Source organism: Symsagittifera roscoffensis, chromosome 4 (assembly GCF_963678635.1).
Source record: "Symsagittifera roscoffensis chromosome 4, txSymRosc1.1, whole genome shotgun sequence".
NCBI classification, from domain to species: domain Eukaryota; kingdom Metazoa; phylum Xenacoelomorpha; order Acoela; family Convolutidae; genus Symsagittifera; species Symsagittifera roscoffensis.
The window spans coordinates 45,319,716-45,335,189 of NC_087065.1; the positions used below are offsets into that span (position 1 = coordinate 45,319,716).

Consider the following 15,474-nt stretch of genomic DNA (forward strand, 5'->3'; position numbering starts at 1 on the left):
CCAAAAATATGTTCTTCTTGAAAGTGTGTCGACAAAATGTACTTTATTTTTATAGAATATAGGGATTCTTTTATAACAACGTTTGTCTTCAAAAACATATAATGGTGATACTTTTTTGGTGCAAGTATAAAACCATAATATGTTTCCATCATAGTCAAAAAAATTTGATCTGTTTCCTGCTAATAAGTATCCTGCGTAAGGTTTTTTTAGTACTGCTAGTGCGAGTGATTGTAGGATTTGTGTTCTTTCTAATTCGCATAGTTGATGAAGTGTTTCTAATTCAGAAAGTAACATTTCTTGAAAAATTCTACTAATTGTGTAGTCTAATTGCATGTCTAAGTGGATATCATAATGAATATTACCAAAATAGGTGCTATTCATTAGTGATAGTTCTTGTAACCGTGTGCTTTTACTGTCATATGGTTTTAGTTTTCCACCAGGTTGACCTTTGCTTTTCAGAAAATTAACTGGGACGTATGATGTTCCTTCATTTATAGGATGACTTGTGGCATAAGGGTCAAATTTTATTTTTCCAGTGGTCATGTCGAAACTTTTTTCGTATTCGACAAGTATTTCAGAGTATTGTGTCTTATAGAGTGGATTTCTGATTTACATGCAAATTCTGTTTCTTGATAGATTTGAAAACGTGTTAATTTGTTTTCTATATCATGGATAGTTCTAAAATCATTATTTTGTTTACGAGATGGGTTTACTTGTTCGTATGGCCTTGATTCTATAAAATTTTATCATTCGAGCGTGTATTTTTGCTACTTGAAATGTTGTGCATGTATCTTCGGGAAACCAAACAATTGTCGCTTGGGTCCTTGTTGTAGGATCACAATAACCTTGATCATTTTTGCAAGGTAATCTAATTCCTTGATAGCTCATGGTGTTATCAGTTAAATCTCTTATGAGCTGTATTTTTTCAAGTTGTATTTTCCAATCAAAAAACATTATTTCTTGATATCCTTTATTTTTCGTGTGTGCTTTGCAGTTTGAAGGATTATTTATTCCAATGTGTGGTATCCAGTGTTTATCGTGTATGTCATAAGTTAATCTTCCTGTTGCGTCGTTATATGGGTATTTTTCGTCTAATTTAATATATCCTTGGTATCGTTCAAGTTCTGCTTGATGTACAGAATCGGCAAAGACTTGAAAAGTTAATATTTTTCTGTCTGTGTTTTTATTTCTTGTGATATTCAGTCTGAGTAATTCGTTTTTACAATCATCGGGATTTAGATGTAAAAGTCGTTCTATATTACTTTGGTAAAATGATTCGTGATCAAGTCGGTTCTTATTTCCGTTGGAAACTTGTGAACAGTGTACTTTCTTTTCGGAAAATGTTGCTGTAATTTTATATTCTGTGACTGTTGTTGCTCGGGCTTTTGAATACAATGTTGCTATTACATTTGTAGTTTCTATAGCTTGTGGTTCTGTTTCGCATCGTGATACTTGATTTATTGCATATTTGTGTAGTGTTTTTTGTTCGTTTTCTTCACAATCATAGTGTGTTACTAATAAATCCTGGGTTCCTGTGCGAGGAGAAGGATTTGTGTTTTGTTCGGAAAGTATTAGAAAAAAGATGTGTTGAAATGTTAATATTTTTAGAATATACATGTCTATGATAATCCTGAGTATGGGTTATAAAATGTTATGTAACCAATTGTGTGTTTTGTTTATCTATCGTATTTATATATTACTTCAGTTGTTATAAATGGTGGTGGTAGCGATTTAGCTGTTATATTCGGTGGATTTAATGGTTAGGGATGTTGAACAATATTATTAAGTTTGATCGTGATTTCAAATTTTAATTGTAGGCTATTTTGTTGGAGTATTTGGATGTTATGGTCACGAATGTCTTCGTGGATATCTTGTCTATATTGTAATCTATTAAGTGCCCAGTTGTGGAGTCAGTTACTTTCTGGGTGTTGTCCAAATAATGGTGGAGGTGCTGTGAATGTATTCCAGTCTAATCTTAAAGGGATATTTGTTGATGATTGTTCTCGATATCTAGCGTCGAGGTTATTTGGGAAATTTAAAGGGAAAAGCGTCGGTGAAATTTGATATAATGATGGTGTTGAGGGGAGTGATACTAATGTTTCTGGTAATGATGATGGTGTTGTATCTGTAGAGATATCTATTGGTTCATTTCCTATATTGGGTTCAACTGGTGTATATGAGTGCGTTGCCCAATATGGTAATCGTGCGGTGGGATTGGCGGGGGGTCAAAGGGATTTTCACGTATTTGTTCAGATGTCGGTGTTGAACCTAAGTAATCTGAGGGTATACTTGAGGTGCTATGTTGTGAAAGGATTGAGGGATTTTCTGGCAATGTACTACTTGAAATTTCTGAAGTAGTTGGTGTTGTTGATTGGGGTATATCAAAATGAACTCTAGGGGTTTGAAAATTTCTTTTTCTTCGCTGATGTATGATTTGTTTATTTATTTCAACTGTATTTCGATTTTGACTAATTTGTCTTACTCTATTTAAGTCTTGTGGTAATGTGGGGTATAAATTATACGTTGGTTCACTAAGGGATGCCTGTCGCTGAACTGGTTCTAGTGGTTCGGATAAGCGAGCGTGTCGTTCTTCAAAATGTATGGGTTGTCTTGAATAGAAATTCATTTGGATGTTTGGGGGTTTTGGGTAGTTGTGGATATGGCTGTGTTTTCTTGGGATGATGTCGGTGAAGACTGATTTTGTGATTGTTGGTTAGCAATTTTTGAAACGTGTCCGATTGAGACTTTCTAGTGGGAAGATTTATGTTTATTGTAATATTCTGCGATGAAAAGAATTAAAAGGATTGTTGCTAAGGCGAATGTCACTATTGCCTTTTTTACACATTTGCACATTGTGATTATTAGGGATGATAAAATGTGATGAAAATTACGAATAGTAAAAAAAATATCTGTTCTACTAAAAATTGTTCGTATCATTTGAATAGACTTTGAATTATCGTACGTGTGAATGTGGTCAATGATTTGGGAAAGTCAGAGATATATTTCAAAGAGGGAGTAGAAAATTGAAAAAATGTTGCCAAAAAATATTAAAATGATTATGAAAGCTTCAAAAGTATCGATAAAAAATATAGCAAAAGTTTGAATAGTATGAAAACTTTTATGAAAAGATTTGAGATTGTATTTTTTAAGATATTGACTGATTGAGAGAAGAGCATTTCTTCGTTGAATATTTTTTGTTGTTTGGGGCAAGATTCAAGTGTGGTCGGATTATTTATTGGTTTTTTGACAAGTGGGTTGAGTTTTGTGAAAAATTGTTGGGGGCTAATTTTATGGTGTTCGGGAGGTCTTCTTTGCTTTATTTTTGTTTGAAATATTTGTACTTTAGGCCAAATGATAATGAGTCTTTTTTTCTTTAGGCTATTTCGAATTTTTTGGTTGGAGGGTTTTTGAGGTCTGAGCTGGGAAAATAATGTTGATCTTTGCGTTATTAGATAGGGGAGGGTTGTAATATTATGGTGGTATTTATTTTAGTTATCAAATGTTAGCGAGTTGCTTATTTTTGACCTGGAGGTTGTAAAGTTATAGTTATAGATATGCCTGGAGTTTAATATCTATCGGCTAATAGGTTGGTGTTAGAGATATAGAAGGTGACGGATTTGAGTGAATCCTATTGGCTGAATCTGAACTAGAATTGTTGCGTATTTGTTCAGATGGTTATCTTGAAAAATGAAAGTTCAAAATTATTTAGAGGTGTAAAAATTATTAATCTTAAAAATCAAAGTTGTTATTGAAATTCAACTTTCTTTAATATTTTAGATTGTGGGATGAATATTTTGTAATTTTTGCATGGTTGATTTCTAAATCGTGATGATTCTCTATGTTCTGATTTTTCTACTTGTTCTTGTGGTAAATTTTTTTCTATCATTTTCCTGTTTTTTTTTCTTTTTGAGGTGTTTTTGGGTCTGGCGCTTTTGGATTGTTTTGAGTTGTGGTTTGTTTGTGATTTTGACTTTCATGATGAACGTTGTCTGGTTCATTTATTTCTTTTTCTGTATGTGGATGATTTTGAATAACTTTTAAACCTGTGAAAGAATATAATTGAGTTAATTCGCGCAATGCGTATTCTTTTGGGTAGTAGGGCAATAGATTGTTACGATGTTGAACAATTTCTTTTTTAGTTGAATCTGTGAGTTTATACGTTACGTAAGTGGGTTTGGCAATTATTTGGTATGGTTCTTTTCGAAGAGGTTGTAATTTTTTAGAGATTCATTTTTGCGTATTGAAGTTAGGTATTAAGACAAATGTTCCAATTTTTAAATCTGTGGCAGGCGTAAAGCGTGAATTAATTTGGTCGTTAATGTTTTGCCTTTGTAACAATTTCTTTGTTACTTTTTGGTAAATTTCATTGTGTTTTTTATCTCTATTTAAAATCCATTCGGTGTGTGTGCCGGAGGCTAGAATAAGAATTTGTGGATGATGAAAATGATCTTCATCATGTGTGTGTAAAGGTAGGTTATAAAAAATTCAATCTTCATTTGGTTGGCAATAACCTTGTGCTATTTTATGGGCATTTGCTGTAAACGTAATTGGTTTTCGTGGCTTTTGATTAAAAACCATTTCGTATGGTGACATTCCTAAATAGTTTTACATCTGCTGACCATTCTGTGTATCGTGTATCATTTCCATTAATGATACGTCTAAGATATTCTTGTAGTGAACGGTTCATACCTTCGACTAAACCGTTTGTCCAAGGTGCATGAGATGTACGTGCTTTATGTTTGATGTTATATAAGTGGCATAGTCTGATGATTTCGTTATTTATAAATTCTGTACCGTTGTCTGTAACTAGGATTTCGGGTAATCCGAATTTGGCTATCCAATGTTCATAAAGTGTTGTGTAAGCATAATAAGCATTACATTGTGGTACTGGGCTGAGTGCTACATAATGTGTGAATGCATCAACAATGACCATAATATAGGAGTTTCCTTCAGAGGATGGTGAAATTAGTCCGTTTGTGTCGAATGAAATGCGATGGTTGAAATATAGACTTTGTCCTTTAAAATCTTGTTTCTGTGCTATTTGTTTTTGATTTGGATATGGTTTGTTCAATTGACATATTATACAATCATTGCATAATACTTTTATCCAAATTGGTGCATTTGGGAAATAAAAAATTTGTGTAAAGTTCGAGTATGTTTTTTCTGATCGAGTATGTTGAGTGTCCTTTTGTTTTTAGTGTATGGGAGATGTTAGTGTATGGGAGATGTTTTTAGTGTATGGGAGATCATACTTAAAGGAAGACAGGGAACTTTATAATCATTTAATTGATATTCTAAAAGATCGGTATTTTCATTAATTGTTGTGTTATTAAATTTTCTGAAATATCGGAGGAGTGTTTTGTTTCCTAAAATTGTGGTATCTGCTTTTACGGGATTAGTTTTGTATTTATGCCATGATTTTAGTTGTCTATTTACTGGGTCAAGATTTTGGTTTTGTTTTAAAAGTTCAAGTGTAATTTTATCTGTTGGGGGAGAAAAATTTTGTCAATTTCTAGTTTTGATAGGGGAATTGTGTCAAGTGGGTCATGGAGTTCAAAAACTTGATTTATTGTGTATTTTGAATCATTTGTTTGTGGTCCTGATAAAATCATTTTATCGGTCAAATTTTCTTTTTCAATTAATGGAAAAAGTTCTTTTTTATGCGAGTGTTGTTTTATTCTCTTTTGTTGAGTATTATTTTTTATCCATTGTGAGTAAGGAATTGGTTTAAAAGTGGATGTGCCTAATGAATCAACTTCATAGTGATTACTTTGGCAATCTAAGTAGAGTGGAAAATGTTGTAGATTATTTATTTGTGATTGATCAATGTCAGTTTTTACTGCGTATTTGCATTCTAGTCGGGGTGATGTTTCATCTTTTGCGAGATAGAATTTAATATTTTGTGGTATTTCAACTGTAGTTTTTTGGTGTAAGTAATTCAGGTGGCGTATTTCGACTTAATGTATCTGGTAACGCAAGGTTTTTTCCTGCTGTCCAAACTATATGTAAGTTTGGAAATTTCATTAGACTTAGTTGAAATCTATAAACTCTATGATTTGGATTTGATTTTTGTGTAAAGAGAAATATTATTGGTTTGTGATCTGTAAATAGAATTGTTGGGTGTTTTGATCCAAGTATCAGAAATTCATATTCTGTAAGTGTATAATTTATAGCTGTACATTCTCTCATTAGAGTTGAGAGTCGTAGCTCTGCTTGTGTGAATAATCGTGAATTTATTGATATAAGATTCATTTTATTTGTTCCACTATGTGATTGTAGCAATGCTGCGCCGATGCCAAAATTTGAAGCATCGCACATTGCATAGAATTGTTGATTTGGATCGGGAATTGTGTTTGAAATTTGTTCTATCAAAAGCTTTTTAATTTCTTCAAATCGTGTTTGATGTTCAGTGGTCCATTCAAAATTATTTTGTTGTCTCTGAGGATGTTATAAAAGGGTCTTAAGTATAATTGCATTTTGTAAACATATTTACTTGAGAAATTCAACATTCCAAGGAATTCTTGGATTTTCTTTTTATTTGTAGGTGGCTGAAGTTTTTGGATTGCGTCAATGCGTGATTTTAATGGAGTAATAGTGTTTCGTTCAATATTATGTCCTAAAAACTTAACTCGTGTTAAAAAGAAGTGTGATTTATCGGGGGCTGCCTTCAGATTTTTGTTCTGAAGTATTTTATGATATTGTTCTAAAACTGTAAACATTTCTTCTTTGGTTTATGATTGCATAAAAACATCATCTAGATAGGTGATTGCAATTTTCTTTAGTATTAATGGTCTAAAAATGTTACTCATAAAAGCTGAAAAAGCTGCTGGTCCTATGGATATTCCATAGAATAAGCGATTAAATTCATATTGTTGATTTCCAATAACAAATTGTGTTAAACGTCGTGATTGTTCATCTAGTGGCATTTGATTATAAGCACTATTCATATCTGCGGTTGTGAAATATTTACCATTTATCTTTGTTAAGATAACTTGTATGGTTTCAATAGGCCAATTACATTTTGATTTGTCAATTAGTGAATTGAGGTATCTAGCGTCTAAAACTATTTTTAGTGATTCACCTTTTGCTAGAATGATAACAGGGTTAATGAAGGTGTTACCTTTTGGTTGGTCTTTTTTATTTACTGGTGAGATAATTTCGTATTGTTCTAAAATATCAAGTAATCTATTTACCTTGTCCTGTAAGTGAATCGGTACTTTACTTGCTCTTTGTTTTTTGAAAACTGTGTCAGGTTTTAATGGGAGGTGTAGTGATGAACTAATTTTTCCAATATCAAGTTTTGATGTTGCATAGACTGTCGAATATTTTAACAGTTGTTTTGCTAATTTATCAAATTCGTCTTGTGTGGTTTGTGAGTGTTGAAAATTAAACATTGTTAAAAATCTTTGTTGTTCTTTTGCGTAATTTGTTATATTGAATGCCGGTTTAAAATATGGTGTTTTTGTGAAATAATCTGTGTTTCTTTTTTCATTACTTTTTATATTAATTATTGATAATTCTTCGTCAAGAATTGTTGATTGGCAAATATCTAATAATTGGAGTATATTATTAACTCGGTAGGCTACTTCATTTATAGGTGAAATTGTAGCATTTGTTTCACAATATCCTAAAAGTCCTAAGGGTAATGTTATTTTATATGGTGTATTGTTATAAACATGTAATGAAATAATATCGGAATTCGTATTTTTTAAGTATTTTATGGATGAGATTGTAATTTTGAAAAATTTGTGGATAGGTTTAAATTCGAAATATGACATGAAAAGTTATTGTTTATTTTGATTTTTGTTATACTGATGAACTTGTTTTACTGACAAATTATAGATATTTACTGATAGTGGTTTCAGGTGTTTCCGTTGTTGATTATAAATGGGATAAAATTTTGGGAAAAATTATGGTTGTTTGTTTAGTCTTTGGAAGAATGTTAGGGCTGTATTTTTTGTTTTTGTATATTTATCTTTGATATGGATCTTACTATTTAAGATGTTGATTGTTGGTATATATTTAGTTATAAATGGTATGCCAATAATATTTTGCGTAATATCAGTAATATGAAATATTTGTTTAAATGGTTTGTTCAAAATTTTGTTTTGTTCCATTGTTCTTGTGGGAAGGAGGAATAATTGGATTTTTTCATAGTTTACTAATGTTGATCCTTGTGCTGTTGTTAATTTACAAGAGGTTTCAAGAGGTGTTAAATTTGGATGCAATGTTTTAATTTCATTCCATGTGGGAATATTAATTATTTTTGATTCTGCTCCTGAGTCAGTACAAAAATCAATTTCAAGGTCTGGTGGTTGAAATTCTTTGTTTCTTGGGCTTTCTAAGAGAAATGGAATTGTGCAAATTTTTTCTCTTGGTTGTTCTTTTTGTATATTTTGATAAGTATGTTTTGTGTTTGAGCATTGTTTTTCATGTTTTTTATCAGGTTTAATTACCGTGTTAATTTCGTTTATTTCTTGTGTAGTTTTCGTATTTTTAATGGGTCCAATATAGTAATTATGAAGAAGATCCAATTGATTTTCATATATATGTGAGGTAAAAGGTTGTTCATATATGATAGGTTCATAGTCGTTTTCGACTGTTATCATATTTACAGAGATGGTATTATCTGTATCACTTTCAGTATCTGATGATTCACAATTTATGTGATTTAGTTGTAATTCATTACTTCCTGTGTCATCAATACCTGGGGGGTCTGAAGTTGTTTCTTCATTTGTTTGCACTTGATTTATGTGTCTTTGATGATTTGGTGTGTTACTTCTGTATCGATGTTTAGAATCGGGATAACGGTTATTATTCCTATGTGGTGACTGGAAATAATTTCTGTATCGATTGTTGTAACTTGAGTTTCGAGTTTGTGAATTATTTTGTGATCTGTTTTGATAGTTGTCATTTGATCTGTGATAATTCGATCTTTTATAATAATTATTCCTTGATCTATTGTTTGGATAGTTCTGATTTCGATTATTAGAATAATTTCTATTTCTATCGTGTGAATAGTTTCTATTTCTGTTGTATGATGAGTTTCGTGATCTATTATTGGAATAGTGTCTATTCCTTGGGTTTGAATGGGAACTGGATGCAGAAACAAATTCTGTTGTGTTTGGATTCGATCGTGAATAGTTATTGTGGTTATTTTGGCTATTCGATCGTCTATATCTATTTTGTGAGAAATTTCCTGATTTTCTTTGTTCGGGCGATCTACCTCTATAACTTGAGTTATATGGTGATTGATTTCTTGAGTAATTTGAGTTGCTTGGAAGTGGTTTTCCTGAGCTGTTATTACTATATATAAATTTGTTTGGTAGTTTTTGATCTTTTTTCATGTATTGATAGAATGATTTATTTGGTTATTTGTGCTTTTGAGGTTTATTCTGATTGTCTTGTTGTTTTTGTCTATATTCGGCGATACTGTGTCCGTATCGTCGGCAGTAATTACACCATTTTTTTTTAAAGATGGTTTGCCTTTAACGTTTGAATTTCGTTCGTAGATGTTTAGTATTTCAGTAATTTTTTCAATCAGGTCTGTGTCTGATTCTTGTATGTTATTTATATGTGTAGTATTTGTTTCAATCCGATTAACATATTGTAGTTTTAGATTTTCTGTTTCTTCGAGTTTCATTGTGAGTTCTGCTTGTTCTACTTTATCTAGTAATTTTTAAAATCTAAATCTGGTTCTCGAATTGAGGAAGGATGAGATGCTCTCTTTTTTAGAGCTATTTTCCTTAATTGAGGTGTTAAGGTCATCATCAAAATTTCTAACATTTTTGTGTTTTTGTAGTCATGTGTATTAAGTGAATATGCTTTTCGAACTAGTGTTTTGATTCGTACTGCTAATTGTTTAATTGTTTTGTTTGGTAATCTGCCTATTTCGTTGCATAAAACTCTTTGATGTTGTTTGTTTCTTTCAGAATCAAACAATTTTGAAAATTCTTGTGTAAATCTTTACCAATCTGATTTTATATCTATAGGTAATACTGAAAACCATTTTTGAGCTGCGCCATCTAGTGTTGTTTGTTTTAACGCTGTGCGTCTATGTATCCAATTTTGATGAAGTGGTGTATTAATTGGTTCGGGTCCTATATTTAAAATTAAATTTGCTGTTACTGCATTTAAATAATCTTCTACAGAATATTCAGGGTCTGTTCCTGTGAATACCATTAATGGTTTTTTTTGATGTTATTGACGATCCACCCATAAATTATGGATTCATAGTCATCTGTAGTGATTCTGCGGCATTTGGCATTTGTGAAAAGTTTGAAAGTTGATTTTTTGTTATTTCATGTTGCTGAAGGTAATATGGAAGCAGTATTTCATTTTGCATTTGGGTTGATTGATAAGAAAGCATTGACATTGGGTTTTGTGGTTGTATTGGTTGAAAAGATTGTGCGATAAATGGGTTTTGTATATGCATTTGTTATGAATTTTGTATATCTGTTGGATTTTGTGGGTAAATTTTCATATTTTGAGATAGTTGAGATTGTCGCGGTCTCTGTGTGCGATATTCTTTAGTATATGGTGCAAAAATATCTGGTTGATGATAATCATCATCATCAGATGATAAATAGTTTGTGTTATATGGTGTATGTTGTTTATTTTTATTTTGTTGAGAGAATGGGTAATTTTCACTATAATCCTGTGTAGGTTGTGGATTATCTGGAAAATTTACTGAATTGGTCGATGTTTTCGGGAGATTCCAATAATGGGAACATACGTGATTTAAATTTTGTGTGTTTTTTCGGGGAGGTTGGTTTGTTCTTAGTTTGTGAGCATAATTATAATTGTCTTCTGCAAAGGTGTTTCTTGTGAATGGTTTTTGTGTTTTTGACGGTGTTGTCATTGGTCTATACGTTTGATAATCCATATGTGAATATTTTGGAGCAACCGAAAGTTTAACGGTCAAATGTAAGGTTACCTGTGTTAGTGATGTATTTGTATTTTTTGGTGTTATCAGATTTGGATGTATTGGTGAAATATTTTGTTGTGTAGTTGTTACCGTTGTTTGGACGATTTCTTCTTTTATGAAGTGTGATGGTGTTTGAATGTCTTGCTGTGTAAGGTTTCTGGTTCCATTGAGATTTTCATTATGTATAACTGTTGAATATAAGCTGTTATTACGTGTATCAGGTAAAAATGTATTATAATTTAATGGTGTTGCGTCAATCGTTAATGGTATTACTTTTACATAATCTCTGTGAAAAGATATTGTACTTATTGCTTGACTCGAGATATCTTGTGGAATATTTATAAATGCGACTGGATGAGACCATTCAGGGTTCCAAACGTAATCTGATTGTTCTGCAATGACAGTGTCGTCATTGATACTTTGGGGTCTAAAATTTTTTCTTGCTTGTGAAATTAAATCTAGGTTGTGGGTAAAATAATCTATTATAAACCATGCTAAAATCTTTTGCAAATCATGTTTAGTGTTTTGTGAAACATCATTATTGGTAAAATTTTCGCGGATTGTATGTAGAAATGTTGAAAAGACTGTGATTTCATTTCTTACTTTTGTATGTTTGGATGTTTCGGTTGGTGATATACTTTGAACTTCTGTTTTTTCTAATATAGATATATAATTATATATTATTGCAAAAACTTCATTAGTGAATATGGAGTTTGCTTTTTGTCAATTATGATATTGTATGCTTTTGATATATTCTATGAATACTTTTGAAAACTCTAATTCAATATCGTCTGTTTGAATTACATATTTATTATGAGCTGTTTGTGGTGTGCTGAATTCTATGGTGTACATTCCGTATTGTTGTGTTAGATTACAAATGTTTTTCAAATAATGTTCTATAATTCGTCTGTTGATTTTTACATCCGGGAATTCTGCTTTACTTGGACTGATTCCTGGTTCAAACAAATTTACGAGTAAGTTTTAACAAAATCGTGTTTGTCCTCTATCATCGAGTGAATCTATAAGAAAGGGAAAAACTGCTTCTTCATCTGGACTCTCGTCACTTTGAGTGTGGCTCATTTTTTCGTTTGATGATTGTTAATATATAACTATCAATATGTCTAATTGGTTGATTCCAATCATATAGGTGTACTGGTTTGTGTTTATATTGCTTTTTTATTCTTCTTTTTCCTCTTTTTGATGAGTTTGAAGTTGTTTCTGAATCGGAAAAATTTAATTGATCATGGATGGGAAATTTTTTATTTATTTATTCTTTTAATTTGTATAGTTCGTCTAAACTGTTGGCTTCTGATTCGGAAAATGCGTTTCTATTTTTTGGAAATCTTTTACGTGTGATTTGTCTTTGTTTGCTTATAATTTTTCTTTTTATTGTTTGTCGTTTTGTTCGAATGTATCCAACTGTTTGTGTATGTGGAGTTATTACAAGATCGTATTTTTGGTTGTCTATTTCACAATTGTGTAAAACGATTGTTTGTTTATTTCCTAGATTTTTGAATGACATAAGTTTTAGGATGAGGGATGCATAAAGTTGTTAGGTGATTTCTATTTTCTTAGACTGTTAGTCCTTACGATTTTTTGGTTAGCTTAACCTGGGTCTTTTTGTTCAGGGTTGGAGAGAAAAGTATATCGATTCCGAAGAATGATTTTTTACTTTCTCGTGGCTAGTCTAAGCTAAGGTGTTAACTTACTTAATCTTACTTAGGGGTAGTGATTGTGTTCAAGGGTTGGAGAATAGTAAATCGATCCTCAAGGTTCAGGTATAATTAGAACGCAAGTAGTTCGTTAGATACTATTTTAAACTTACTAAGTCTAAGATTTATCCTGGGTCTGGTAAGAGGAGGGTTCAAGTAGAGAACGAATAACCGAAGTTTAGCCTAAATTAAATGGTTAGTGTTATTAAAAATTTCCATTAGTCCTGGGTCTTTTGAAAAGGTTGGATAGTGAATCGACGTTTGAGGTCGTTAGACATTTGCTAAGTGGGTAGGGGAGAACAAAATTGTTCTTTTTGATCCAAGGATAGGGATTGATGATCAGATTTTAAAATTAATGAAATAGAAAATTTATAAAGATCCAAGGATAAGCCTTGATGATCTAGTTTAAATTTAAGTAAATTTAAGTTTAAATGGTTTAAATTTATTTCATAAAAAATTTTAGTTTTTAATGATGTTAGTTAGCTTTTGATTGCTGTTATGTTTAGGTGATGAAGCTGGAACAACAGGATGATTTATAATTACTAACAAATAATTGTCATGCTACTAATTTTTATTTTTTTTTCAATAAATATTTTTCAAATATGTTTTATATAATACTGCAGAAATTGAGGGAACAATCGAGATCTTTTTGTCAATCGTTATTGTACATTAATAATTTAGTTTAGCGCCTGAAATAATCATGAAGGTTTACTTCAAAATTTTATGTTTGCAATTGAAAATCTGAATTCATTGCTAATAAGATTCTAAATTTAAAAGTTTGTGTTGGCTTTTGCCGTACAACCATGAAACTAAATGGTAAGTTTCTACGTAGTCGTATGTCGTCTCTTGTCCGAGGTCTTCTTCCAATACCGGGTAGTTCTAGTATTGTGCGGAATATCGGCTCTGATCTATTGAGTCGTAGAGACATTTCAATTAAGTTATTATCATATAACATTTTGAAAATGTTTTGTCTAATTTCTAATCTATATTTGGTTAATTCTAAGCTAGTAAGGTCTTATTCGAGACTCATGGTCGCACCAGATGAGTTCGGTCCTTGTGGTTAACTCATAGAGTAATTTCAGATAGGGTACACTGTCTGCTCGTCACGCTATCTTATTTTCGGCCGGATAGATTCGTGCAACTTCTTAGTCTAATACCGATCCTAATCTTACTCTTATATCTACTAGTCTCAGGGTGTTTAACTAGTCTCTGCTAGGCTCAATAGATCTAGAGTATACTGGCTTATTGCAACTGCTGTAGTTCTCTTGGAGAGGCAACTAATTTCTAAGTTAAATTCAAATCTCTCTGGTGCTGAAATTACAAGTAATTTCAGCACTTACAAATAAGTGGGTTGTTAGTTAGATGGATTATGATTGGTTAATATTAAATATTTTACAGTGGTAAAATATCTAATTTATCCAATAATAAAATGTAGTTTAGATCAGGTTCCAATAACCTTAGAGAAAATTTCAGGAAATTCGGTGCAAGTTTACATACTATATCAACGGCTGCGCCGCCTTGACCTCAGTGTATTTCGTGACTTTGATCGCACTGGATTGAGCGTAGTCTCTCAAACTACCACTTTGGGATCGGAACAACTCATCAGAGAAGAAATTGCAAATCATTGCAAATAATTTAGTTACATTTAGCTATACAATTTCTGCTACTGCTCTTTATTTCACGGGAACGTCTTAAAAGTAACTCAAAAGATGAAAAAAACAAGTAAATAACTATAATCGTTTGCCAAGTAAGAAACACCTAACGTTCGGTGCCGCGAAAACAAAAAACGATTCGTAACGACAGACAATTCGTAAATTTCAAAAAATCGACTTTACTCGCAACGTTTGAAAGTTTCGAATAAAGTTTTGCCCTCTGTTGGCAAGCTCGCAACGCGTAGGTGCAACTGAGGCAGTGAGTATTCTCCCAGTTGTTTTTGATGCTTTTTTCTATTGTTGCGAGTTTTTTTTTGTGGCGAGTTGTTGTTTTAAGCTAAGGTTCTTGCAAGTTGTTGATAGCACTGAATACCTTACAATCATAACTCCATGGGGGAGCGGTGGTGAAGTGGTTACGTCTCCGCCTCTCAATCGAAAGGTCGGATGTTCGAGGCCCACCATGATCCGTGCTCGTTGCTTGGGGGTGAAGCAACATTACCCAGCCCAGAAAAATAACCAAAAAAATTGCATGTAGTTCTTAATCAGGGGCGCAACAGCGGTTCGCCGTGATGAGCTGTACATAACTCGACGCTTGGGTAACTTAGTCGGGCCTTGCAAAATATGGTCATTGGAGCTAGATTCAATAACTGATAAGTCGGAAACTTAAAAGGCGCTACTTTAAAAAGCTCATTTTCAGAACTCAATTTGAGGCCTAAAATTTTGAACGCATTTTCAGAAGGTTAAATGTTTTCACTTTCACATCTGAACTTTTCGCACCTGTAATTGCACCTGAGTCTGATAAAACCACTCAAAATTTAATATATGAGCAACCAGTTTTCGTAACCGAAATAACTTCAATCAAAATCTTACTACACCCCATAGTGTCCTTATAACTCCCTGATATCGATCCCAGAATGTCAAAGCGACCATCAAATCCAGCTTCTTTTCTAAACTTCAGAAGATGATGCGATCATTCTTCCAGAAGAAGGGAGAATGCCTTCTCAGTCCCATTTCTAGTCTGCTAGCTGAACTGGAATCATCTCAAGTGACACTCGAGCCAGGATGCCAATCTTTTAGCAGCACGGGTGTTGCCGACGATGAGCTTCCTCATCTAGTGACGCCAATCACTTGAATCTGTGACGTCTCTTTTTCACTGGCTTCGAGGAGCATCACCGACCCATCT

The 15,474-nt window shown here is 32.4% G+C and overlaps 1 protein-coding gene across 1 annotated transcript in view; it reads right to left on the reverse strand.

Annotated features, from left to right (window-relative positions):
* LOC134844191 (uncharacterized) overlaps positions 1-15,474 on the reverse strand; it is a 170,817-nt gene that overhangs the window by 146,775 nt on the left and 8,568 nt on the right. The window lies entirely within an intron of this gene.